At 41.2% G+C, this 25,702-nt stretch overlaps 1 long non-coding RNA gene across 1 annotated transcript in view; it reads right to left on the reverse strand.

Moving 5' to 3' along the window:
- Nucleotides 1-24,743, reverse strand: part of LOC128852942 (uncharacterized) — a 55,984-nt gene extending 31,241 nt beyond the window's left edge. Inside the window, exon 1 of the long non-coding RNA XR_008451101.1 lies at nucleotides 24,633-24,743. This is a non-coding gene — a long non-coding RNA (uncharacterized LOC128852942). The remainder of the gene's footprint in view (nucleotides 1-24,632) is intronic.
- Nucleotides 24,744-25,702: the final 959 nt, after the last annotated feature.

Below are 25,702 nucleotides of genomic sequence, written 5' to 3' on the forward strand. Positions count from 1 at the left end.
GACGTGTCAGCAAACACTGAATGCAGTCATATATACTAATACGTTATTAATTGCTTTGTGGATAGTAAAATCAAGTCCCTGATGTGATTCAGAATGAAAATATCTTTCCTCTCCTTGAAATGGCGAGCAAACTTGTAACTTCCACTCAAACACATACTCCAGCACTCCTCAAAATCTTGTGCAGCTTTTAAATTACTCTTGAGATTCATTCTCTGATGCCAGGCAGAAAAAGATAAGATTAGGTACATATTAGTTAAGGCAGCATGTAATTAAAATTCAGAGCATTAACAAAAACTGCACTTCGCTGTTTATAGGTGAGATGCAGGCATAAAGTTTAATGAGCTTCTCTGTTTTCTCACCCCCGTGTGACTTGTTCCAACTCTTGTAACCATTCTTTTGCCTTGTAAACTTCAGGACTGTGAGAGGTGAAGATCAGTTTGAAGGTGCAAAGCGTGTCTGAGTTTGTGTTTCACTACCTTGCTTCCATTCAGCTGCTCTTGCGAGGCTGAAGTCTTGCATAGTACCGACAGCAACCAAGTTCAGAAGTCAACCAATAAACTGGCACTGCAGCCATTACAAATGTTTGCATAGGAAAAGTGTTAGTAGTATATGCACAAGCATTTGCTGACCTTACAGGCTGCTACTGGATTTCAGAATTCAGCAAGTCTGTGAAAAAGCTGAGAACAGAAAGAGCAATCTTAACAGAGACCTACAAACAGAAGGAAGAAGACTGACAATACAGGTTTGTAAGAGGTCCAGTTCTCAACTTAAAACCTCAGGCTAATGTCCTAAAGAAATAGCTAGCTTTCCAATATCCAGGTCCTCTACACTGCAAGGACTTTCATCAATATTGGGGTGTCCCATATGTTTTATGAATTTGTTCTGTGAGGCACAGAAAGTCTGTTTTCCAAATATCACAGAGAGGTTCTACCATGACTGAAGGACTTACAGTCATCTCTCCATAATTCTAGATTCATCTTCTTTTCACAGGATCCCTACTGAAATTAAATTTACCTACCTCGCCAAGAACAGATGCCAAATTAGTTGCTTTAGTGGTTAATTTCTTTCTCATAGCCACTAAGGTCACTGTAAAGAATGAAGAAAACCAAAAGCATAAAACTCCCAAAACTTTTGTGGCCTCTTACTTTCATCAACTTTTTGTTGCCAACACTTTGTCTTACATCAAACACAATCAGTTTTTCTTTACTTCTATGTATCCTAATTTATTCCCACTACAACCTCCCTAATCTCTTCTTACTTTACAGATCCACCTTCCTTTATCCTCAAATTACTTTTTCAAATCAGTATCTTCATGCTTTCTCCTGGACCTCTCCCTTCTCTAGTAGGAATTTTTCATAGACACACTTCATTCTCCTTCTCCAGATTCCTCATAAGAAGCTTTATTTTGGCACAAATCCTGCCCCAAGAGCATAGCACCTATAAACGAAACTGTATTGTGAGACTACTGACTATCATGTTACCCAATAACATCGCAATAATTTCTTTATTCTCTCATGTCCCTATTCATCTGCTGTCATGTCATGCTACGGACTCAGATGGGAAAAAAGATGGGAAACAACCTCAGTGCCGAGTCCCACCCTCACTGCAGTCCTGCTCTGTGACTATGGTGGTCAGGACTTGCTAAACACAAACTATTAAACAACAAAGTTTGTAGTTCTGTTCTGCCAAGCCTTACACAAACCAAGGAACAGTGATCCTTGCCTTGAGCTGGTTTGCAACTTCAGCACATATGTTTCGGTGTCAATGAACATATTCAGAGCATTTTCCCCTACTGCACATGTGAATCTGAAGTATCTCTTGAAGTATCGTACAACAATTGTTTACATCAACACGGCTGTACCAAATCATTTACAACTTCAATAAAATGTTTGCTAAAATCAGTTTAGGTTGCAAAGGGAAGCAGGTTGAACTGGGGCATTAGTTTTTTAAAATAACAGCAGTGGGTAATTCTGACCCTTCCCTCTTACATTTTGGTAGAAAGTAAGAATGTAGTGTTCATCCCCGAGCTGGGGTCAAAAAAAATCACATTATAAAGCAAAAAAACCCTCCCATTCACATCGTTTTTACTGAAAAAAACCTAAATTTAACAGTTCTTACCTGCATTAAAAATAATGGCCCTTTAAATTCCAAACCTTCTTCATATAAATACTGGCTGTCCTTTATAGCGTCTCCATAGCATCCCTCTCTCTACATGTACCACTGCACTGCTGGTGGGCAAACTATCAGAAACACAAAGAAGGAAAGGGTCTACTGTTTTGCCATTACTGCTGGCTAATCTTATTAAAATAGCAATATTTATACAATAATTAGGTATTGGAAATAATGGATACTGCTCTAGTTCTGCCCTCTTATTTCTTTGACTCAGTATTTGAAGACGAAGTCACCCAGTGGCCTCTAGTTCTGACATTTACCAAGTATTCTTGAGATCTGCAGCTCAGCATTTCTAGTCTTACCTTGAGTCTTTTAGGTGATCCGCTGCCCCTACAGACTTCCCAATTACTTCAATATTCACAGTATTCCCTAAAGTACCACTACGTGGAACACTATAATCTTTTACCTATTTTATGTATTAACCATAGGAACATTGGCAAGCTATTAGAGCCACTCAGACAGAAAATGGGCTGTGCTTTAATGGTGCATGTCTTTTAGGATACATTTTGCATTTTCTTCCAAAGGAAAAGGAACTAGGTCTTTCAGAAGCAAAGCTAATGTATCGCAATTAAGCTTCTCAGTAGTTTTGCATTCGGTGAAATGGTCATATTTTTTATGGTCATATTTTTTATAAAGATGATTCTGCTTGTGTTTTTCCCAAGCATTTTCTGTTGCTTCTCATAGAGAGTGCTTTAAACAGCAAGAGCCACCTGGGGAAGAAGATGTCCTTGATCTCTATCTCTAGCCCCATATTCTGCTTTTTCAGGCTGACTGCCAGGTTCCTGTGTTGGTGAAGCTGTACATCTGCCTGGGGACGCAAAACAGACTCCTGAAGAGCAGGGTGCTTTGGGAGAAATAGATAAAATGGGAGAGGAGCATTCAGCATGGAAAAGACAATAATAAGGTGAGATATTAGTTAAAGCTAGAGGAGAAACCTGCAGGAACAAAGCTCATCTCTGTCCACATACCACAAGTAGAACCAGGGAATTACTTGCCAAATCATTTATTTATTTTCTAATCAAAACCTTTGTGGCTTTTTGAATTCCAGAATTCAGAAGAATCATCCATAGAGAGCTGAGATCAATTTTCCCTCCCTCACTGGTGGTTTATTTATTTATTTATTTTTAATTGCAGATTTGGCCGTGTGATCAGATTGTGTAACAAACGATTCTAGATAAACAGGGCAAGAATTTAGCTGCTTCACAAAAACTCAAAACATAACATTTTTATCTGTTCTTTTTTGTTATTACTGTTTGTTTTAAGAAGGGGAAAAAACTTCCAGTGTCCCACGAATCTCAAAGGGTTTTCAGAAACTACTTCTTATTTTGTGCTGTGGAGCAGCGGCAGAGGTGTACAAACGCTCTGAGCACAGGGGGAGAAGAAATACTTGCAGCTCTGCAGTACACTTGGGATGAGGGTTCAAAACCGCTCCTATTGAGCCTTCTGCAGAGTGCACCACATCTCAGAGTAGTCAGAGTGATTTAGGGATTTAGAAGGTATTGAGATATCCTGGGGAAAAAATAATCCCGGGTATTCGGTGCTTCCATGTTTAAAGCGTTTGTTTAATGACATAATTAAATTTTATTTTAAAATAGCTAGTGCAGAATGCTATCCCCGACTAGAACTCAGTGCTCATTCCAGCTTTAATCAGTAGATGGCACCATGAATTCATCAAACGGCATGGAGACCTGCAAGGAGTATACATTTCTCCCCCCACCAAAAAAAAAAAAAAAAAGGAGAGAAGGAGGAAAAAAATCATACACCAAACTCGACACAAATAAATCAGGAATTAAATTCAGAGGGTGTATCCTTCTCCCCATTCCATCCCTCCAAAAACAGAAGCAGCAGCGGAGTACGCCAAGTTACACGCCAGTGCACAAATAGCCGCTGTACGTCAAGTGTCTCCAGCCTTGCCCTGTCACTGACCTACAGTGGCTCATGAACTCCTGTGAGAGTTGTTAAAAAAAAAAAACAAACAACCCAGAAACAAAACCTCACCCTTTTCCTCTGTCCTCCCATTGCTCTGGATAACAGCTCTCTGTAGGAGAAGGTCTCCCTGGCTGGAAGGAGAGCCCAGGAAAAGGCCACTGGGGAGACCAGAGGAGAAGTTGGCAGGCAGATTGCAGATCCAGCCCTGGAGGTCAAGTTGGCCTTGGGAAAGCATGGCCTTAGGCTCCTGCTCCACAGCAAAACCCACTTTAGCTCTAATTCTGCAGCATTTGTACAAATGCGTGCGGGGGGGTCCGCGAGTCCGTCCAGCTAACCACAGGCTGCTGGCAACTTTAAGGCTGAGAGCAGACAGATGGAGAAGAGTTTATGAGACATTTTTTCTTCCACCCAAATAGCGGAATTTATGCTTGAGATCCAAAGGCTGGTAGAGGCAGCCTTACCCTCTCCCTCACCAGTGCCCTACATCCCTGATGGAACACAGCGGGAGCCAGCAGCTCCACAGCAGAGCCTTGCTGCCTGCCGTGCATGCTTGCCAGGAGGCAAGCTCTGTTCAAAGGAGCAGTTCAGTGTGTCTGGGTGTTTACTTTTTCCCTGGCCCAGCTGCCCTCATCCTAACCTGCACTGGTAGGATAACTACTCTGACAGGCGCAGAGCTGGCACCCACCCAGCACCTCTTCACGCCCACTGGGCTCCTGCAGGGCTTCACTGGTGGGTGCGAAGTACAGAGAGAAGGTGTGTTCCTGCACACACGCCAAGTGGTGTGCAAGATGTGATCACCCCCCACAAAAATCTGCTGCCTTAAATATGGGCTCTCCATGCTCTTACACCTAAATAGTGAGTGCGAAAATCCTGCCTGTCCATCTGTTCCTTAAAGGTTTCTTTCTTTTGCTGTGTGTTAGAATTTCCCCCCAAATCTTCTTCAGCAACACAAATCACATCAGTGACATTTATAGGTTAAGTAAATAGTATGCTGCTGACATCATCTAAGCACAGTAACAGGCACAGTTAGGTTGTCTATGGATAGCTTTAATGCTATGGACTTCAAGCTCCATTCATCTTGTTCTCCATAAGTAGTAATTAAAATCTGCAGTAACAGAAGTATTGCTTTGAGATGCAATAGCTCTACCATTCGAAGCAGAGGAATTTTGCCAACAGAAGAGAGAGTTCAATCAACAGTTACAACCATGGCACAAAAGTGAAAACTCTGACATTTAAAATTTAGAGAGGGAAGCAGCACAACAGTGGAACGATGAGCCTACCTTGCATTGCATGGAGTCATCTTGTCTCAGGCCCGAGGAGATGTAAATTTTTCTATCTTGGGCTCTACATGTCTGGTTATTGCAAAGCGATTTTTCTTCCTGACCATTCCTTATTATTTTCCCAGCCTGCCTAGCAGACACAACTCAGGAATTACCAATACTATCGGCAGTGACACAATTGATTAAGTATGAGCAATACCAGCTTGGGTTTTGCATTCAGTCAGAGCTCTGTAATGGCAGCACAAGGGGCCTCGCTTGTTCAGCAAGAAGGGCTTTATGTCACTTGTCCCTAGAGCAAGGCACAAGTCGGATTGACAGAGAAGGCAGCAAATATACTGTCAGAAGCCACATTCACAGGGAAAAGGCAGAACAATGGAGATTAAATGACAATGCAGAATCAAGGAATTAAATCATCCCCGAGGCTCAGATATTCCAGGCTTCCCCGCGACACCTGCTAGAGGCACAGGAGAGGACCTGGAGCAAGTCCCTGCGGAGGTCTCACTGCCTGTACCAGGCAAAACCTGGAAAATCAGTTGCGGTTCTTCTAAAAATAATAAACCGTTCAACTTTTTCTGGATGCACACCTAATGTTCAGCCTGTTTTCCAGTCTGAAATCTGGACTGGAGAACAACAGGATTGCTTGGAGCTCAGACTTTTTTACTCTTTCTCTCTGCACAGGAGTGTAACTCCTGCCTGTCCCGCTGCAATAGCATAATTCTTTTCCAAATGGTTGTAATAAGAAATTAAAATAATTGCTTGCTATAAATCGAAGGAGGTTATGTAGGCCACTGACACACCACTAACTCGGTAATTACACCATTCTCCTGAGGAATGGAAGAGACATTGAACCTATGCTTGCCCTTCCAACTGTGTGCCCATAACACCGTGGCAGGGTACTTGGCGCCTGAGCATCTTTTCCTCTGGATGCTCTTCCAGCTTACATGGACCAGTAAAACATTTTTGGCTGGGAATATGGTAATGAGAGATTTACAGTTTTCACCTGAAAGGCACAACCTTGGCTCCAGCCCTAGTGCCAGGGAAAAATTAAGTTTTCCGCAGACAAGGAAAGAGCTTGAACAGAAACCTGAACAGATCAGGTCAGTCTGTAGCAGTGTGCTAGCCACCATATCCACCCAGGCCGACACAGAGATACCTTGGCTCAAACCCCTGGTCTGAGTCAGATGGAAAATGAAAACCTTGATATTGTGTTTGTGCTGGGAATAGTCTAAATGCTTGTGCTAGTGTAGCAGCAGCATTTCGAAGTCTTGGTAAATAAACTCAAAATCCAATTATAGCAATTTACTGCTTCATTATACTCAGTGAGAAATACTGCTGCGGAGCACTGTTTCAGGCTGGCTGTAGATTTAGGACTTCACTTCTTACTTTTGATGCGGTAATACATGGGGATGCTGGATGCAGCTCACTTTATATCTCTGTATGCTTCTTCCTGCTGGTGTGTATCCACCACCACCCTCCCTCTTCAGACCATCTCTCGGGTTAGCACAAAGCTCAGAAATCTTGTAGTCAGCTCTCAGCTCTGTCAGTAACATCGTAATTTTAATCTTGAAATTTTACTTTTTTTTTTTTTTTCTCCCACTGTAAAATGGGAGTGACAATAATAGTTACTGAAAACTGACTGCATTCATGGGCAGTCTCTCTGTGCCCCATTTTCCAAAGAGTTCCATTCTCCCTTTCTCCTTGTTATTTATTTAGATTAAAAACATTAGGGTAGGAAAGGTTGCAAACAATTAGTGTAGTCCTGTTTCTAGCATCTCATTGCCAAACCTCTGAGCTCACAAGGAGTTTCCTCCATACCACTGATGCTCTCCATGGATACAGGGCTGTGCCTGTGTAACAGCAAGACACTAGCTTATGTTTGCGTGATATCAAGGACTGTGGGGGTCTTAATTAAAACCTGAGGCCTCTAACCCCCACCAGTACTAGAAATGCTCCTTAATTGGTGCCAAAATGTTGATAGGCCGTTTGCAACGTCTCCACTGAACCAGTCTCCTGTGCTGGCTTATAACAGAAGAATAAGTTATGAAACAAGAGCCACCACCTGCTTGGTAGTCAATCTGAAATACAGCAACCCATGATTGCTGTTCTGCTCAAATAACTGAAAAAAAAAAAAAGAGGGGAGGAGAGGAGAAAGTGGCCAGCAGAAATACTAACAAATTTACATAATTCATTCACACTTGTTATCAATACCAGATACACTTTTCTTTCTTTCCCCCCCCATACACTTTTCTCCTCACCAAGCAGGGTTTTTCTATGCAATTTTATCTCAGCTTCAAATTGGATAATATCTTTTTAAAAATAGCTCCTTAAAAGGAGCAAACTATGCCTTTCAGCACAGCTTAGGAAAATTAACATTATTTATGCCACGGTGTATTAATAAGATATCATCAGGAATTCTGGTAATCCAGAAAAGATATGTTTTAGCTGGCAACCAGAATAAATCTTTAAGCTATCCAGAGTGCATGCCTGCTGCCTTGCTGCCTCTGCACGGCTGCTGCTCCTACAGGGCAGCTGAAAGGCTGGCACTATCCTTCTGCCCTACCCTGCCACCCCATGATCCTTATCACAGAACACCGTGCCTTTAGCACCAATCTGTGGTTCTCCTAACTGCTGATATTTCCAATTTTCTGTGTACCTGCAGCTGTTGTTGTTTAGACTGCTTCTGTATTATCAGAGGGTAGCAACAACTGATCTCAAGCTTGAAGCAGTATTTTAACCGCTTGCTGTTCAGCCTTTGTAAGTGGAGCTAAGTAATTAAGGGAGAGTTTTATTTGACAAATGTAAACATGATATGTGTGAATTTTCATTAATAATTCACATCAAGAAAATAAGGCCAAGTTAATCAGATTGGTATTGCAATTTAGCTACTTTTTGGTTGTGAGCGACATGGTCTTTATATAAAACCCACACCAGTCTTCCATTCAATCATTTTAAAATTATCTAGGATATTTCTTTGTGAACAGCTTTTTCTTCTCCAGATCTACACTCAAGAGCTTACTTACCTATTTTGATTTGTAGCTAAAATCTGAAAAAGTTTCTCTTCAAGCCCTCCATCCTGCATTCCCTGCTCTGAAATGCTCAGTCCTTCCAGGGCCCTTCTCACACCTCACTCTCCCATTGCCAGTGCAGCCACCCGTGATTTTCTGGACCTCCTCTTGTAGGACTCCACAAGCTATGAAAGGAAAGAAGTCACCTGGCAGCAGATCCGGGCTTGAATGCATCCCACCAGCTACAGAAGATGATGGGCATAAATCCCCCCAGCCTCTGCAGGGTTTGCATCCATCCACTAGTACAATAAAATAAACTTCAAAGTGTACCTGGGCTGTGGAGCAGCCAGAGGTTTGACTTATTCACAGAACTGTAGGAGCTCTACCACATGTTAATACCACAGACAGGTGAATTCAACCTGAGAGGCGTGGACATTTTCAAACTGTGCAGACATGGAGCCATGGATAATCTTCTGTCTACTTTCTGCCTGTTGTTGCAAGGAAGCATCTTATTCCTCAAATGTAACATGGAGCTAATGCCAGCATTAGCCAAGAAAATGTGTAACTGTGTAACAGCAATTTGAACTCGGATTTCAGAAGCAATCAGCAAATATTATACAAACAAAATGCACTTTATTTCATAGTCCACATCTAGTTTTAGACATCTCACAGACCCTTAAACTTTGGAGGTTTCTGATTGGTAAGAGTTGTTTTCTGGGTTTGGTAATAATTCATTTACAGGAAGCTTAAAGATTGTATGCCAATATATGCACTTGCACTATATTTCTTTAAATACGTTCCAGGAAATGCCATACTCATGAACTGCTCTGTAATGTAAGCCTTCAGACTGGAGCAATTCATAAGATCTTGAGAACAAAAAAAGCTTTTTTCAGCAGGTAGAGTTAATCAGGAAGTGAGTACATGCCACGCTACTATCCCCTAAGGGTTTCCAGTGCTCAGAGTACGGCCAGTTTGTTGTTTTGGTGGGAAAGGTGTCACAGGACAGACCATCATTAAAGCTCCATTTTCACGTTCTCTGAAGTTCAGAGCTGAAGCTTTGCCATCTCTGTAGGGAGACCTGCATTTGTTGTAACCCAGAATGGACTCAAAGGAAAATTCTCAGACCTACGATCCAAAAAGTTCACTGGGTAAGAAGCAATTCACACTATGCATAGACTGTGAAATGTATTCTTAAAAGCGTATTGTTATCATTTTTTATTTGAACTTGGTGCTGGAAGTAGACATCTTTCTTTGACACAGAGACCCCTGTCCCACTACCAATGTGAGAGCTCTGGGGACAAAATCACAAATTGGTTTCCAAGTCTATTTTTGGAACAGTTTAACAATCAGAAGAGGAAATATGATATTCAAATCAAATGGGTAAATTTTTCAGTATTAAAAGTGATGCGGGGAGATCTGTTCTAATAAAATTAAGAACGTAACAAAAATATCCCAGCGCACCGAAGCTGTGTATGGTCCAGCACCTGCTGAAGTCACATATTTCTGCCTGCTGACTTTGGTAGGGAATAAGGCTGTGGGGGAGCTTCTGGGGGACAGAAAACCAGGGGTTGGGGCTGGCATCCCTCTCCCAGCACATCATGGGCAGCCCATGCAGCATCACACGCTGAGCAGCAACCTTGCTGCAGCGCACAACCCCTAACACACTCTCCAGTGAGATTATCCACCAGGGAACGTTCAGTCAACACCATTGTGTGAAGACCTCTAAAAGCAGTAGTTTAAGGGTCATGGTAGCCCTAAAGATTGTACTTTTCTTCTCATTGCTGGAGCAGACTCAATTAGAACAGAGTAATGAATTCCATCAGGCTAGCAATAAACCCTCAAACACGGAGGGATGCACTGCTCTGGAGCCTGGCAGGCATCAGCCAGATGTGATACAGACATTCAGGCTGTACCTGTGGGATGTTGCTGCATGCAGCAGCTCAGCGTGGCCTGTACGCTGAAATGCAGTTCATCTTAAGTTGTTTCCAACAATAAAAGAATATAAATATATTCAGAATATAAATAAGAAAACTTAGATTTGTTTACAATGAACAGGGAAAGGTTTCTTAGTGTTTTTATTCAGCTATTTTTGATTGGTATGATTGCTTATTGCTCGTTTGCAAAAGTGGAGGGCTTTTATAGCTCTTTTGCCATAGAAGTAAAATAAATATTATCAGGTGACAGCAAAACTCAACTGCACTGAAGAGAAGGTGCAATGCTCATTTACAGAGCAAAGGCTCCAGCGTGTTCTGTGTTTCCAAATTAAAATGGACACACTGTAACCTTTAGTCTCGCAGAGGATAGACTGGTACAGAAAGTACTGAAAACCCACTGCTGATTCAAAACCAGCTGTGCCTTTGTACTGACTCTTCTTGTAGAGCACATTTTACACATTTTCTTGGCCTGATTCATGAAACAATGTTCCCAATCATACACAACACACTGGGTATGAAATCTAGTCACCTGCTGCTTTAAGCATCTCTGCATCTACCACCGCTCCAAAAAATCCAAGTCTCAGTGTCATTGGCACTGGGGGCAAGTCAGTGCTCTGAAACATGCCTACTTATGGGAAACACGTACTGCTCTGCTTATCCAAGGGTTTGCCTAGATAGGGCAGACTGAAGCAATTATGCTGCTCTAACTGTGCACTAAATCTCTGTGGTCACTCTAATGACACTCCCTAGTACTAAAGTACTTATTTGCAGTTCAGATTAAATTGACTTGAATGCAATATAATTATTATACCAATGTATCATAAAGGAAATATCCCTTTGCAGACAGCTTCTAAGAAGTGAAATGCTTTACTGCCCTGGAAAGTACTGGGCAGATAGAGATAATATATCTCCAGATTTTTCCTTCTTCCTATTACCTTTGTCTCTCTTTACAGGTTGTGTGTCAGGTATCTTGGGCTAATGAAGGAGGCACAGATTCAAGACAACTAGTGTCTCTTCTCTGTTTTTCACATGCTAGGAGTGACACCAGGCAAGTCACTTGTTCTTCTTGCCTTTGGGTTTATTGGTAGCACCAGTACTTTTTCTGGCAAGTCGAGAGAGGAGAAATGACAGTTTAAAACAGTCAGTATTAAATTTCCCGAACTCTGATACTTTTTGTTCTTAACATTAACTAACATAAACCAAAACATCTGTGGCTCCAGTGTTCCACATTACCATGGTCCCCACACAAATACAACTCCTCTGTACAAGATATTCAGTCCCAACATTCGTAAAAGATTTGAATATTCAGAAACAACCAGCCAAGCTCAAAACTGAGCTCTTCTGTGCAAATCTAACTGCTGTAATTCTCCAGAGACAGGTGAGGAAGAGCTAAGACACATTTGAATAAACTTTCTCTGAAGCTACAGAGGAAGACGTTCTTTGTTTTGGTGTGGTGTTTTACTTGCCGTGCTGCAGGGATGTAGCACTGTGGTGACCGCCATCTCAGATGTCCAAAAATAGACCCTACAATACTATCAGTAGACAAATGAGATACACAGTAGATTCACTACCTGGTTTAAATAACCTTAGAGTCTCTTTGTTGATAGGTCAAAAACCACCCTTGTGTATTTAAAAGACTCAAGAGTGACCAAAGAGCTGTGCCATGCCACTGCTCCAGAGCATGATGGGCTGCTGCAGAAACAGCAGCACCTCCCAGCCAGGCACTGGGTCATGGGAATCCACATGCCTCTGGAAACCCCAGTGTAGCGTCTCCCATTCATTTATCAGCCTCTGCCACAGCTTCATGTTCCCAGTAAAGTCTTCATGTGGTCTCCATAGGCATCAGTCAGAGGTGCTTCTCCTTATGCCCTCTTTCAGGCTCCGTTAGCAGTAAGCTGGTGCAGTAGAGCAGTCTGATGGTCTGGGATGGGCCACTGTGCTTGGGGCAGAAAACCAAAAATATGATCAGCTATGAGGAGAAGAAACGATCCTGGTGTGTGTGCTGCCCTTCACTTCTTCAGCATACTGTGCAGGCCTTAACTAGTAGGCTTTCAAATGTAGGGGATCAATAATGTCATGTTTTCAAGGGCTGGATGCTGCCTGGACTGTCAAAATGACTCCAGGCTTCCTTTGGGGTAGCTAAGTCAGAGACTCCTTTGCTGAGGTTGATTTTCTTTGCTTGCTTAACTGACAGGTGGGAGCTAGGGACAATCTTCCTTCTTATTTTCAGGTGCCTGCCAGCACACAGGGATGTGGGCACAGCTGCTGAAGAATCCAGCAGATGCCCTGCCCCATTGAGAAGCAGAAAAACCAGCACCCTTGCCTCTCCGTGGTACCCGCGAGGCATGCTGGGCAGGGAGCTCCACAGTGGGGACAGGTCAGCCCAACATCAAAGCCACGTCTCTACCATGCTGGCACTCCGCTACGCTGCAAAGGCTCTGTCGAGAGCATGGCTGCCCTTTGCCCTCCACTTTGAGGCTAGACCCTGCATGCTGCCCATGTTTCCTGGCATGCAGGAAGCATTTCAGAGACGAAAAGTCACCAGCAATATGAAAGCTAAACAGATAACAGCTTGACATAAATGAGAGAAAGACAGTACCCCTTCAAACCCAACCTGCAAATAAGTGAAAAAGCCAGAGCTCCCGAGACAGCAGTCTGAGATAATTCAGATTAAAAGCTGATGATGTGCCATTGTACTCCTCAGCACACCTTGGGATATAAATTTTTCCCCTAGTATTTTTGAATAACAAAGTGTAAATCATGTGGAAAGGTATGTGGGTCCTTCTCCAGCACTGGTTGTTGTCAGGAGGCTCAGGCAGATGACACGTCCTGCAAAACACCCGTGAGAAATGAAATGTGGTAAACGTGTCAGTGTGTCCCATTAGAAAGAACGGAGCAAGGTGGAAACAGGCTAGTACACAATCCTTCAGGTCAGCCTTAACATTCTTCAGATACAATATGATCTAGAAAGTGTTAAATTTCAACTGTCATCATAATCTTTCAGGAACATGAAACTATTGACCCTCTTTTTTCCCTGATAACATGGAAATTTTCCATCCATACTGTTCTCCACAAAGAGTGAGAATGAAAAGAACTGGGAATATCTCTCATGGGAACAATGTTGGTTAAATAAACACTAAGGTGAATATACATAAAGATAGCACTTGCATGCAACCCAAGAAATACTTAGCCTCACACACTGAAATACCTGCACGAGGTCCTGGACTCATTGAGATTTGGAGTTTTATCCATTGAGAATAGGTGGGAGCATTACACATAACAGATGAGATTTCAAGTTTAACTCACCAGTGAAGATAGCACTTTGACACTTTATGCATTTTAATATCTTCTTGCTTTAACAAAAAAGTCATCAGTGTCCCAAAATGCTTAAGTTAGCATCTCTCAAATATTGACAGGTCAATAAAGTATAGATGTCATATGCTGCAAATATTTCATTTACATAATCAATAAGCAATTCAGGAATTTGCAGGTACTAAAATGTACACACACATATGACAAGGAGAAAAAAATCCATTTTTGATCTATTGACTGATGAACATACATTAAAATCAGCATTCATTATTCTCAGAGTATGTAAATGTATGACTCATGTATGCATCACATCATGATCTAAGGACCAAGGTAACTGTTCAGCTCCATAGCTGGGAATAAGATTTCACATATTAGCTAAACTAAACAAATACACAACCCTTTGAAGGCATGGGGGATAATTTGAGACACTAAGCTGTACAAAAGGAAAAGAGATTGCACAATCAAAGAGATAAGAAGGACATGTCAGATCAGCCTGATATGGCTATCACGTTTTTGGGATGCTTTTAAGAAAAGTACTAGCTCTTCAGGAAATGCTGAATAATTCAGAGAAAACTCAAGCCCATCTGAAGGCACGAGATAAGAAGCCTGCCCTTGTGATAGAAGTCTTGGGTTTTGCTTCTACTGTACCAAGAGACTTTCTACCTCACCTCAGAAAACCTGTGAAATACTAAAATGGAAGGTGTTTTATTGCAGGGCACATGGATTTCACAGCATCAGAATCAGATAAATATCTGGAAGACAGTAATCACCACAGTGAGAACACTAGTTTCCTTTGGGGCTTTTTTTTCAGCTTGCTTTAAATTTGGGGCTTCCTTAAGTTTCAGTTTCTTGCTTGGTACCCCAGTCTTGAACGGGGAGTGGTGTAGGTCATCCAGGGCAGCATCTTGAGCTCCACTGCTATGAGTGGCTGCTCCAGGCAACAAGAAAAGTAAGAGGTGAAGGGCATTGTGCACTTTTTAGGTGTGGGTTGTCACTGAAGTTGCAACTCATGACGCTTTTTTGGTACAGGCACTCGTTTCCAGGAAACACTTTGGTAAATATCTTTGAAGTAAAAATTAAAAATTACAGCCCGAGTGCTTTTTTTGCTTTTATCCACTGCACCTTCACGATGGTGCTAGTCCATTTAAATGGCAAAGCAGTGTTGAACGCAAACAGCCTCCTTCTGCAGGCTGTCTCCACAGTTCAATTACCAGTGCTTTAACAGTGCTAATTAGCATTCCTTAGAGCTAGATCTCTTTGAGTGACAGGTAACCATGGAGAGTCACAATCCTGTAGGTGATCAGCAAGAATCTGACTTTTCTTTTTAATTAAAAATTAGAAATGCCTTAAACAAAAATAGCGATTCGCTGATTTATGCTATTATCCCAGGGTTACCAAGCTGGTGAGAATAACATTAGTGTTGTAAAAATGAAACAATTTTTAAATGAGTAGACTAGGGCGATAGAAAGGAAAGAAGGTTTATTATCCATAACAAGAGAATGTACTTGTAATGATGGTACAAAATAGCAGACACTTCTCCAGAGAGTTGGCATGGAGACCAAAAATAGGACACTTCCCTGAATGTGGGATTGGATTGCCCCAATTTATTTTAGATTTTAATAAGATAGAGGGATAAATTCTAAATCTGTTGCACAAATGGGCATTTCATAGGGATATCATTTCAGTAAAATTTAACCATGAGTTATATATTGAGAGATAATATCACATCTGGTCCAAGTGAGAGCCAAGATTAGAAATTGAATCAGCCAGATAATCAATTAGCAAATTTTTTTTCAATGTGACTATGTCATTTCACGCCAGCTAATGATCTAGTTCTCTTTCCAGAAATGCACTCCAGCAGCAAAAAATTCATAGTCATATTTTTGATAACTGCAGTGAGTCCAAATCAGCAGTGTTGACTCAAACTAATCTGAAAAAAAACAATGAAAATTTTTAAGCTGATCTTGCCAGAGATGGGGGGAATTTGTGTATTGCCTATTTGTAATTATGAAATATTTTCCAAGACTGTAATCTTAACTGAGCAAACTCATTACCTACTTTTGGATTCTAATGACAATGATTGCCTGATGACTGAGCAAAAATTATTCTAATGACAATAATCACAATTCAGAACTCTAACCATTGTTCACAGGTAAAATTGTGGCAGTACATCGTGAAGCATCAAATACCTATTCAAGGAGGGGTTTTTTTAAATCTTCCCATGTCATTTATTTTCTATATCTGAAACAATAACATCATTAAATCAATATGTTTCTCTCTGTTCTAGAGGTATTTACATCTTTGAGGGAGTATTCACGCTAGTGAAATTTAACTCTCTATGGGAAGGAAAGAACTAAAGGTAGTTGCATCCCTATCAAAATTTCTATTGGATTGACTAGCCCCATTTCCTTTTAAAATCATCATGGTAACCAAATAAATTAATTTCTATAAAGACAGGAAGGAACACTTTAATAGAAATACAAATAAAAAAAGAAAAAATAAACCCGTAGCTTTCCATCTTACAATTATAAGTATATAGCAGTCAGTAATAACACAAATACCTAATGTACAGCTCAGTTATTAAATATTTTAATGGGTAGTGAATTATCTATCTATAGTTGTCATAACAGGCAACTAGCCAGGGCTAATCACAGTTTTACTAAAGTTCATAATACAGACAGATAAAGAAAAAAAATTAAGACAAAATGCATCTCTGAGTCTTATAGTACCTTTTTTTCCCCATATTTACAAAAATATAACTAATGGATTTTTAACCCCACCAAATGCTCTGAACTTTTTCTTTTGAAGGAGAAACTTTACAAGCAGACAAATCAGGGAACTGGCTTTGTGCGGTAAAGACACTTAACAACCCAGCCCTGTAAGCTTTTATCCAAAGAGGAAATCTCAGCAGAGATGGTAGCAACGAACTTACTCAGTCTCAGCCAACCCTGACAATTCACTGTAAATTCAGTTTGACTCCTTATGAGTTACATACACACACATGCACATCTCCAGGTCTTGTAATCTTCTTCTTACCCTCGTATTTCAACAAAAGAATAGATCGAAGTAATTAAAGCTACTTTGTTCCAAATTTGGTCTGCTTGTGCATCCATGTAGAAAGGTTCACTCAAATACTATAAATTTTAGTCAGCAGTATGGACAGAAAATTCTTACTAAAAGACAATTAATTGGTAGAAAATAAATCTCAGAATAAAGGCAGCCTACTTTTGATATCAGGTTCTTCAGCCTGCTTTTAAGCTTTTCTGCTTTCTTTAATCTCGACTGAAATACAAGAACAGAAAGCAACAGGAAAAAGACTGCTTACATAGGAACAGGGCAGGAAAATAAACTCACCAGTGTGTGGAATAACTGGTTTTGTCCTTGCTGATAGAAAGAAACTGTCTCTTAAAAACTGCTAAACTATTACCTGCTTAAACAGAAAGCAAATTTAAGCACTTACAAAACCGGCAAGGATTCCTGTCAGTAAGTTCAAAATTTTGAAGAGTTTTGATTAGAAATAATCTTCTCAAACACCAAAGAAGTAAAAAAAAAAAAAAAAAAAGCAAAGTGTTTAGTTCAGTTAATTTATATACTGCTTGCTTCACTCACCTAAATAATCACATTCTAGCAATTTTAGGTTTTCAAAGATTAATTGTCCTATCCAAAGATGATTCATTCACCTCAAGAACACTTTCATTTCATATTGGTAAACAGATAAGATATCAACATGTTTATATCCTACTAGAAGGCTATAACCCAGTCTTTGCAGCACCAAATGCCATTTGAAATATTCTGAGGGATGAAATTCACTGGCAAAGGAAGCTGATAAATTCCCCAGAAAATGGCTCTCAGAATTTCTCAGCAAGGTCTCCAGGTGTGACAGCCTTCATGCCTTGCCCTGTGACTGTGGAGCTGAAGGGCTGCTGGTTGGAATCTCTTGGTTTCTTTTGCAAAATCTTGATCATTCTCCTCCTTCCCAAAATCAATGCAAGCAATCATTCCCTTCAGTAAAAGTCGCATCAAGATCTAAATGTGCTTCTGTCACCAGTTCTGTAATTGTTTCGGGTCGATATTTTGGTACTAGTAGATATTTATAATATTTCAGAATTTTATATAAGCTATAATTTCTTCTTTTCCCAGACAGAAACCCTCTGGCTATGAAAAGCGAGTGGTATATTTCTGAAACCACACCCTGCTTCTCTTCTGTCAACTCTTGCCTCAGTCATTTTAAAAATAAAAAGAACCTCAATCCAGTCCAGTCTTTCCATTAGTCCATTTGTAGATGGGCATCATAGGGCAATATAAACAATATTTCATTTTTTTTTCTTTAAGGGGTCCATAACTCTTCACCAGCCTTTGACTCTGGAGATAGCTCCCAAAAGCAGGAGTATTCAACTTTAGCATTTAGGGTGGCACTTTAGCGTGCTCTCCCCATCCCTGCTGTGATAATCTCATCTTGCTTTCATCATTTCCTAGCATTTTGAAATGTTTACAATTTGAAACAACCAATTTTCTGAATCATATTATTGAGACTACTATAAACCTGCTGTTTAGAAGTCCCTCTGGATAACTGAATAATTATTTAGCTGAAAATACTTCCTTCAAGATAAGCAGCAAAATGTACTGAAAATATTAAATTATTAAAGTGAAAAAATTGCCTTACTGAAAAACAGGGCATGACAAGAAAACCTCTCTGATAGGAATTTACACAGCAAGTTTGTAACTTACCACTGCATTATACAATGAATATAATTCTATAATACATATCTCTTACTACAAAGCCCATACTGCCCCGAGTTCTCGCTCCCTCTCTGGGGTTAAGGATTGCCCTGAGAGATGTGCAAGCCAGATCGCTCTGCAAGCACTTTGCAGTCCCAGCACGCCTCAGTGCCCAGCACAGCTGACTACAGCAAGCCAGGAGATCGCAGGCAGAGGCTGCTCCACAACACGTTAAAGTTCAAAATGTTACAAACTCGTACCTTTATGCAATCCCTACACTCTCCATGCTGAGCCACGTATCAGGAGTGCAGTCTTCTCTTAATCTAAATTACACTAAATAGTGTTTCCACCAACTCTGAAGAGCCATTGGTTGTATCCTACAGCCTGAGCTCAGAAAGATCTATACCGTTGGTGCTGAAGAATGACTCTGCCTTGCTCCACACTCAAATGCAACCTAAGAGGTCAAAAGTTGAGTGCAACACTTAACTGTTATTTGTTTTCCTGTTATATTTTGTGTTATGACCATTTTTGAGTCATTTTATAAAGATGGCAAGCTGTGACTGGATTAATGATCTGCTCTCAGGCTTCTCTGTGAATGTACACATAGGAGTAATGTTGTTTACACACGGCTAAATTTTCTTTAAACGTGCATTGCACAAGGAAAGAGAAGATGTAAATCAGACATTCAAGAAAATAACTTTTACATCTTCTTTTAAAAGAAGTTGTTGGAAAAGCTGCAGGCAGTTGCAGAATCCCTGCCCAGTTTGGCTCATCATTGCAGACACAGCGTTGAAATGGGATATACGTCCAACACAGATGCTGCACCTTGACTTTCCCAGGAACAGAACAGGAATTTGTAACTAATGAAAGTGTACTGTATTTTTTCCTTTGGCAGCAAAGAACGCATCTGAAAACCAAGAAGGAGAAGAAGTAGGATGCATCTTTTTATTCCAAAGAAGAATAATTACTTGCAAAGAAAGGAGACAGTATCCTGAATTTGTATATTGAGTTTAAAATGTATGTATGCAGGTAGCTATGCACATGCTATGAGAATTTCAAATGCATAGGGGCTCAATCTAACTTTCAGTGATGTTAAAAAGCTGTTTGCCACTTTTTTTCAGTGGGCCGTAAGTGATTTTATATTCAGTAGAAAGGGACAGAACGTATTTCTCTTAGGTACAGCAAACTGAGTATTATACAATGAAAGGATGCATTGTTTTCTTCTAACTAAAGAGAAATAGTTGATGAGTGAATAAGAGCATGATCTAAAGCCTATTAAAATCAATGGAAAGATTCTCATTGACTTCTCCAGGCTTTGGATCAAGCCTCAAAAGAGCAGCTATTTCTCTCTGTTACAGCAAGGAATCAATTCCCTCTCCCAGCGGTACTCTAAATAATTCAATATTTTGTCTCAGATCATTTCCTAAGAAAAATGATGAGGATGTTGTTTAAGTGGGTGATACCCTGAAGTGACAGAGTTTACAATGCATTCAGCCATGTAAAATCTCCTCTGTGTTGTACACCTGCACAAAGACAGAACAGAGTCAAAGCAGCACTCAGATGCCCAGAGTTCCTACCCACTCGCAGGTCACAGGAAAACACATCGTCACATTTCTCCTCTCTTGGGCCAGAAAGGCCTCTGTGAATTTTGCTCAGTCTTGAGGAATATCTGCACTGTAATATTCTTTTAAAGAAGAAAAATTATTTTTTCTTTGCAGTAAAATCACAATCTATTAGTATAATTTGTTCTTATGCACACAGAAGGGCAGGAATTGCACTGCTGATTGTGTTATTATTTACCCACAAAAATTATTCTCTCACTATTCTTCAATTCTTTTGCTTTTTAGAGCAAAACATAAGATGGAAATTATACCTTTTTCTTTTTCTGAGTTCTTTTGTTCCATATGAAAAGTGAATCAGTAAAAAACCAAACCAGCACTAGACTGAGAAACTCTGCCCCAAACCACAATAAACCTGACTGATTTTTTCTCTTCTACCATAATCAGGTGGCTTTCTGCGCACCTTTCCCCTGTAAATTGTAGAAGCCTGCCACAAGTTGTTTATGGGCTGTTTGAACATGAGCTGCAGCATCTGTGCTGTCTCCCACGCACAGAGGCCGACGGGAGCACAGCCCTGCTCATAGCCACACTTTCTTTGGGCTGCCAGCAGAGCAGCACTAGGAGGTATTCTCCCCATTTGCACAGAAGGACAGCAATTTGCAATAAGCTGTTTTAAGGGTGGGAAAAAAAAATCCCACTTCTCCTCTCCCAGCAGGCAGCTACCTAGCAACAGTTGACAAATGCATAGGATGACATTGGTAGTGAGCTGCAGCTCACGTGGTTATCCCCCTTCTCTATCACTTCTGATTGAGTTACACCTGTGGGGAGCATCTCACCAGCAGCACCTCTGATGAGTGCAGATGTGGCAGCTCTGGCACATTCACTCTCTTCCACTCCCAATACAAAGCACAGCCACAGTCCAGTCTTTCATCATCATCTGTGGAGAAACACTAATCATCAGCTCTCTGAGTATGCTTCTATTTTCCTCCCAACCTCCTTGCTGTACACATATCTATATGGGTAGTCACACTCTTGCCCACTGTCTGTGCCTTTCAACTGACCTGGATTGTAAGAGACAATCCCATCGGCTTCCAGGATCAGGCATTACCTCAGGCGCACTGTGGTGCTAGTCCCAAGAGCTTGCCCTCACTCATAGCCTGGGAATCCCGGCACACAGAGAGAAACCTGCCACTGAGTCCAGCTCCCCCTGCCTGCTCTTCCCTAAGACCAAGTAAAGACATGGGCTCCTCCCCTCAGCTCAGGTCTGCTCCCTAATATTTCCTACAGATTGTCTGGGTGTTTCTGCCAAAGCCCACCTGGGCCATCTGGCTGCAGCTCACCACTGGCACAGCTGGGACAGCCGCAGGGCACAGCTGACGGCCCAAAATCACTCATGAAATCATTCTCATGGATGATACAGAACACATATGCTGTCCTCTCAGATGCCAGCAAGGATGTGGCCTTGGCAAGGCCAGATCAGTATCCTCAGCATCCTTGCTCTACCGTTTGCCTTGCTCTACCACCACACACAGCCCAGCTTTTGGGTTTGGTTTTTATCTCCGTTAAAGTACTCCAGTGCTTGAGAATATTGTATTTGCTAGACTGAGTTTCTTCTAGAGAAAAGAGACTCAGAATATTTCTGATATGTTTTTCAGCTTTGATTTCTAATGATATCCAGACTTTTAGAAATTATGTATTTCAAAGGTATATGATAATAAACAGATAATGAATCATAAACACTGACCAAAATTTTAGTTGGAGAAAAAATTATCTGTAGATAACCGCACATATTCCATTAATTTCCAATGTCCTATTTGTCCACCATGTTGTCTACTTTTCTGGAAAAAGCTTTAAAAAATGGAGTAATACACCATTAGTTTTGTATCCTTTAATTTAAACAGCTTTCCCAAATCTTCTAAGTCAGATTCCTCAACCCAAGCTGATTTTTCATTAAGTAATTTGTTATAATACCAAGGGGAATTTGAAAAAATACGGTATTTAGAACTCATTGTACAAAACCCATAAATGACCTCTGTAGGCATGCACAGCAAATAAAAAAATGACTTCATATGAACATCACTCGGTCATCTGAATTGCCATAATAATGTTTTGTGAGCAAACTGTAAGACCACAAGCAACAATTTCAATTCCTTGTTTTAATTAGCATTTTGTTTCTTTTAAAAAAAGAGAAAAAACTCCCTTTTGCAGCTTTCTAATGAGCAACAGAGGAGAATGAATGTTATATTTAGAAGCTTTCTTCTAGTACGAACCATTTGATCTATTTTATATGAAGCAGTTTACCTTTTTGCATGGAAATTTAGGCACTACAGGAGACACAGACTTCACCCCCCCACCACCATATATGAGCAGAATACTTAGTATTCACTGCCTTTCATTCTGTGTTCAGACTCCACAGCTTGACCTTTGCATCGGAAAGACCAGGATATGCATTTGCGTGCATCACAACAGCCTTGTGGATAAGGCACGGGGAACTGCCTATGTGTACCTTCGCCCTGAACCTCCAACCATTCTAATCTTTTCAAAAAATAGGATGAGATTCTGTCACAGTCCCAGGAGTAAAGGAAAAAGATAGCACAAGAATGTCATTGTTACACATAACACAAAATAAATTAGCTACCAAAATACGACTTCCTTTTCTAATGAGCAATTTTACACAGCAATGAATAAAGTAAATTTGAGAGTGGCTATTTATTATAAGGAAATTAAAAATGCTCAGAGCACACAGAAAGTAAATTTAATGGGGAAGACATTGCATCCAGTTCTCAAATCTATTAACCCCTGACTGAGATGGCGGAGAAACGTTCAGCCTTTTCTTTAACCAACCCCAGTTTTGTGTTATTAAACACTCCCCCTGCTGTTGATAAAAACCGGTAGTGGAGGAGACCCCACACCAGCTATCTCGCCTCTTTTCCACTCCAAGCATGGCTCTGTGCCTTCAGGAGGCTCCCAGACGGATCCCACACTGGCAGGAGCATGTGTACACCCGCTCTGCTGTGAGACACACAAAACCGCATTGCAGCCCCTTTGATTCTGTACTTTCTGTCCCTGCCTAGATAACTTTTCAGAAGCTGACAGAGCCTTTACAATTTAATTGGTGTTGACACCTTTTGAAGCAATGCCTTGAGGCGCTGAGGGTCATTGTCTACTTTTTCCTGCTTTTCTGCGGCTGCCTCCATTTGGCTACCTTGCAGCCTGTGGTGCTATGGTGGCCCCTGCACTCTTCATTCATGTTTGTACTTGTACCAGGTCCCGTTACAAGGACCCTTGTTAAACGCCCAGCAGGCAGCACTGAATAGAGATTTTGACTATCTGGGATTTGAAGGCCTCTAGCAATAACAGAGAAAGCCGGGTAAACACAAAAGTATCCCAGTAGCAGTGGGGCGTTAACGTAATCACACATTTATGCCACAGGACCTCAGGACCAAGCTCCTTATTGCCGATTCACTGGCTATTAAGCCTTGGTAATTAGGTGGTTTCCCTTGACTTTTCTTTCTTGGGATTCACCAACTATCTTTTTCCATATGTCCCTTTTTCCCAGAGAGGCAATACACCTTCACACACTCAATAAGCCAGGCAGATGGCACCACGTACCAGGCTCCGAGCCACCAAAGCCAAGTCAAAACAAGTAAAACAATTTGGTGTGGCATTCCGAAAGCTGCCCAGAAAACCTGGATCCAAAAATCACAATGGGTCCCACAGCCTCGTGATAGCAAACACATCTCTCCAAGTTCAGTCCTGCAGTGAGGCTTATGGCCAGTCACATTCCCAAAGCAGCACACGAACAGAGGACAAATAGGAGAGAGATGCTACCAGCACTTTAAGAATCTTCTTTCACATGATAAACAATTTTTAATATGCACTTCTGTGATGTTTTCTAGGTTTGAGTAATTAAGACTCTCACATTTCCTACCAAAAATGCAAAGGACTCTCTCATTCTATTTGGTTCTAAGCATCAGCTAGCATGGGGACACGTATTTGTAAAATTCAGCCTCAAAACCTATATTAAGACACTGGATGAATAAAAGCATAATCAATTGAAATTTTCAGTTAGGTAAATTCGAGATACTAAATTGTGCCCAGGACGACCTCAGTGAATCTGAAAAATACTCTCCTCTCACAAAAAGCGATCTTGATAGTCAATCCTAAGAGCTGGGCTTTGCATTTCCAACTCTCGCTTTCCCATGTTTCAGTCTGCATTTCCACAGTCATTCTGAATTCCAGCTGTTCACCTACAGGGCTCTGACAAATGAGAACCATAACTCCGATATGATGTTACCAACTGCTCCACTTTCAGTATCACTTGGTCCTTTGCCATCTTGGGAATGCTCATCAGTGTGCCCAAGATCAAACTAACCCCTCACTTCTGCTACAGAAAAAAGCTAACAGAACCAGGCGCCTGCACACATCTGCACCCCATGGAAACTGGGATCTGACTCCAGATCTTTACTCCTTGTTGCCTCTCTACCCCACAGTCATGCCCGCAAGCCTCTCACTCACAGCCAGCTGCAGCTGTCCTCCTCCTCTCTGTCTCCAGTCTGCCTGAAAGATGGCTGCAGCTCCAGGCTTGGTTTGAACCAGTGCCATACCCTATACATTTCCATTACTTCAATTAACACGCAACCATAAGAGTTGCCAAGACTTTGAACAAAAACAACTTTCCGCACATGACAAAGCTGAATTCAGCTGTGATAAAGGACTTACCTTTCTTATGCTCTGTAAAATCTATTTGCATCTTTCCTTGTGCTTCTCTGGCATGGCACATCGAGCTTTCTGGAAGTACATCAAAGTCCAACAAATGGGGCAAAAACCCTGTAGGCACGGTGGAAGAAAGGAGCCAATCTGGAGAGGCCAAACTGGCCTGGTTATGAACAGGCATGACAGAGAGTTTCACAGAAACCACCCCCAATGACAGGTATGCTGTTTCAATGAGCTAAATGTAAATAATGCCAAGAACAGCTTCCAGCTATGACAAGCTTCACACAGCTCTGCTGGCTCAGACAGGAGAGGTTTTCCTTTGGCTCACAGAGGAAAATGCCATCTGCAGAACACAAATGTCCCACGAACAGCATTAGGGGTGACAATTTGCTGCACAGACCTAGGGAGAAAGGGACTAAATGAGGGTTGATTATGTCCGGCTAGGTGTCTGCTTCCTCAAAGACCAAAGTCAATCAAAAGGTCACTGCAGCTGAGTTAAGAGCACATGTTGGGTCAGAACCTTGCTTTTCTTCTGTTTTCATCGTCTCATACAGAGTCAGCAGGAGGGAATGGCAGCTAGTAAATAAAAAAGTAAAGAAGCTCCACTACACTGGCCACTCTCTGTCGTGTAAGTTCAGATCAAGTTATTCCTTGCAAAGATTAAACTAAAAATACCACTCTTTCTTCAAGGAAGCAAGGGCTTCCTTGCAGGGTACCGAATATTGTCTATGTACACAAAGAACAACCATATCTGGTCAGATGAAAGGCCAACCTCTCTTTTACTTTAAGTATCCTTTGTGCCCTTTCATTCAATAGCCTTTAATGAAGCTTTCTTCCACCACTGTGTCCAGCCCCTACCCAACTCCATGCAAATTTTTGATACCCATCACTAGACACTCACCCATTCCTGAAGCTTGGTGCTCATTTTGAGTATCTGCTGTTTTCCTGATGAATCACACAAAAGAGCACAAAGTACAGGAACTGTTCCTACAGCTAGAACAGGTTTCTTACCTTGTACACTGTCTTATTACAAAAGGGTATGGAGAAAATATTAGTTCTGTTTCTGAAACGTTCAA

This window comes from Cuculus canorus, chromosome 8 (genome assembly GCF_017976375.1).
Source record: "Cuculus canorus isolate bCucCan1 chromosome 8, bCucCan1.pri, whole genome shotgun sequence".
Taxonomy (NCBI): Eukaryota; Metazoa; Chordata; class Aves; order Cuculiformes; family Cuculidae; genus Cuculus; species Cuculus canorus.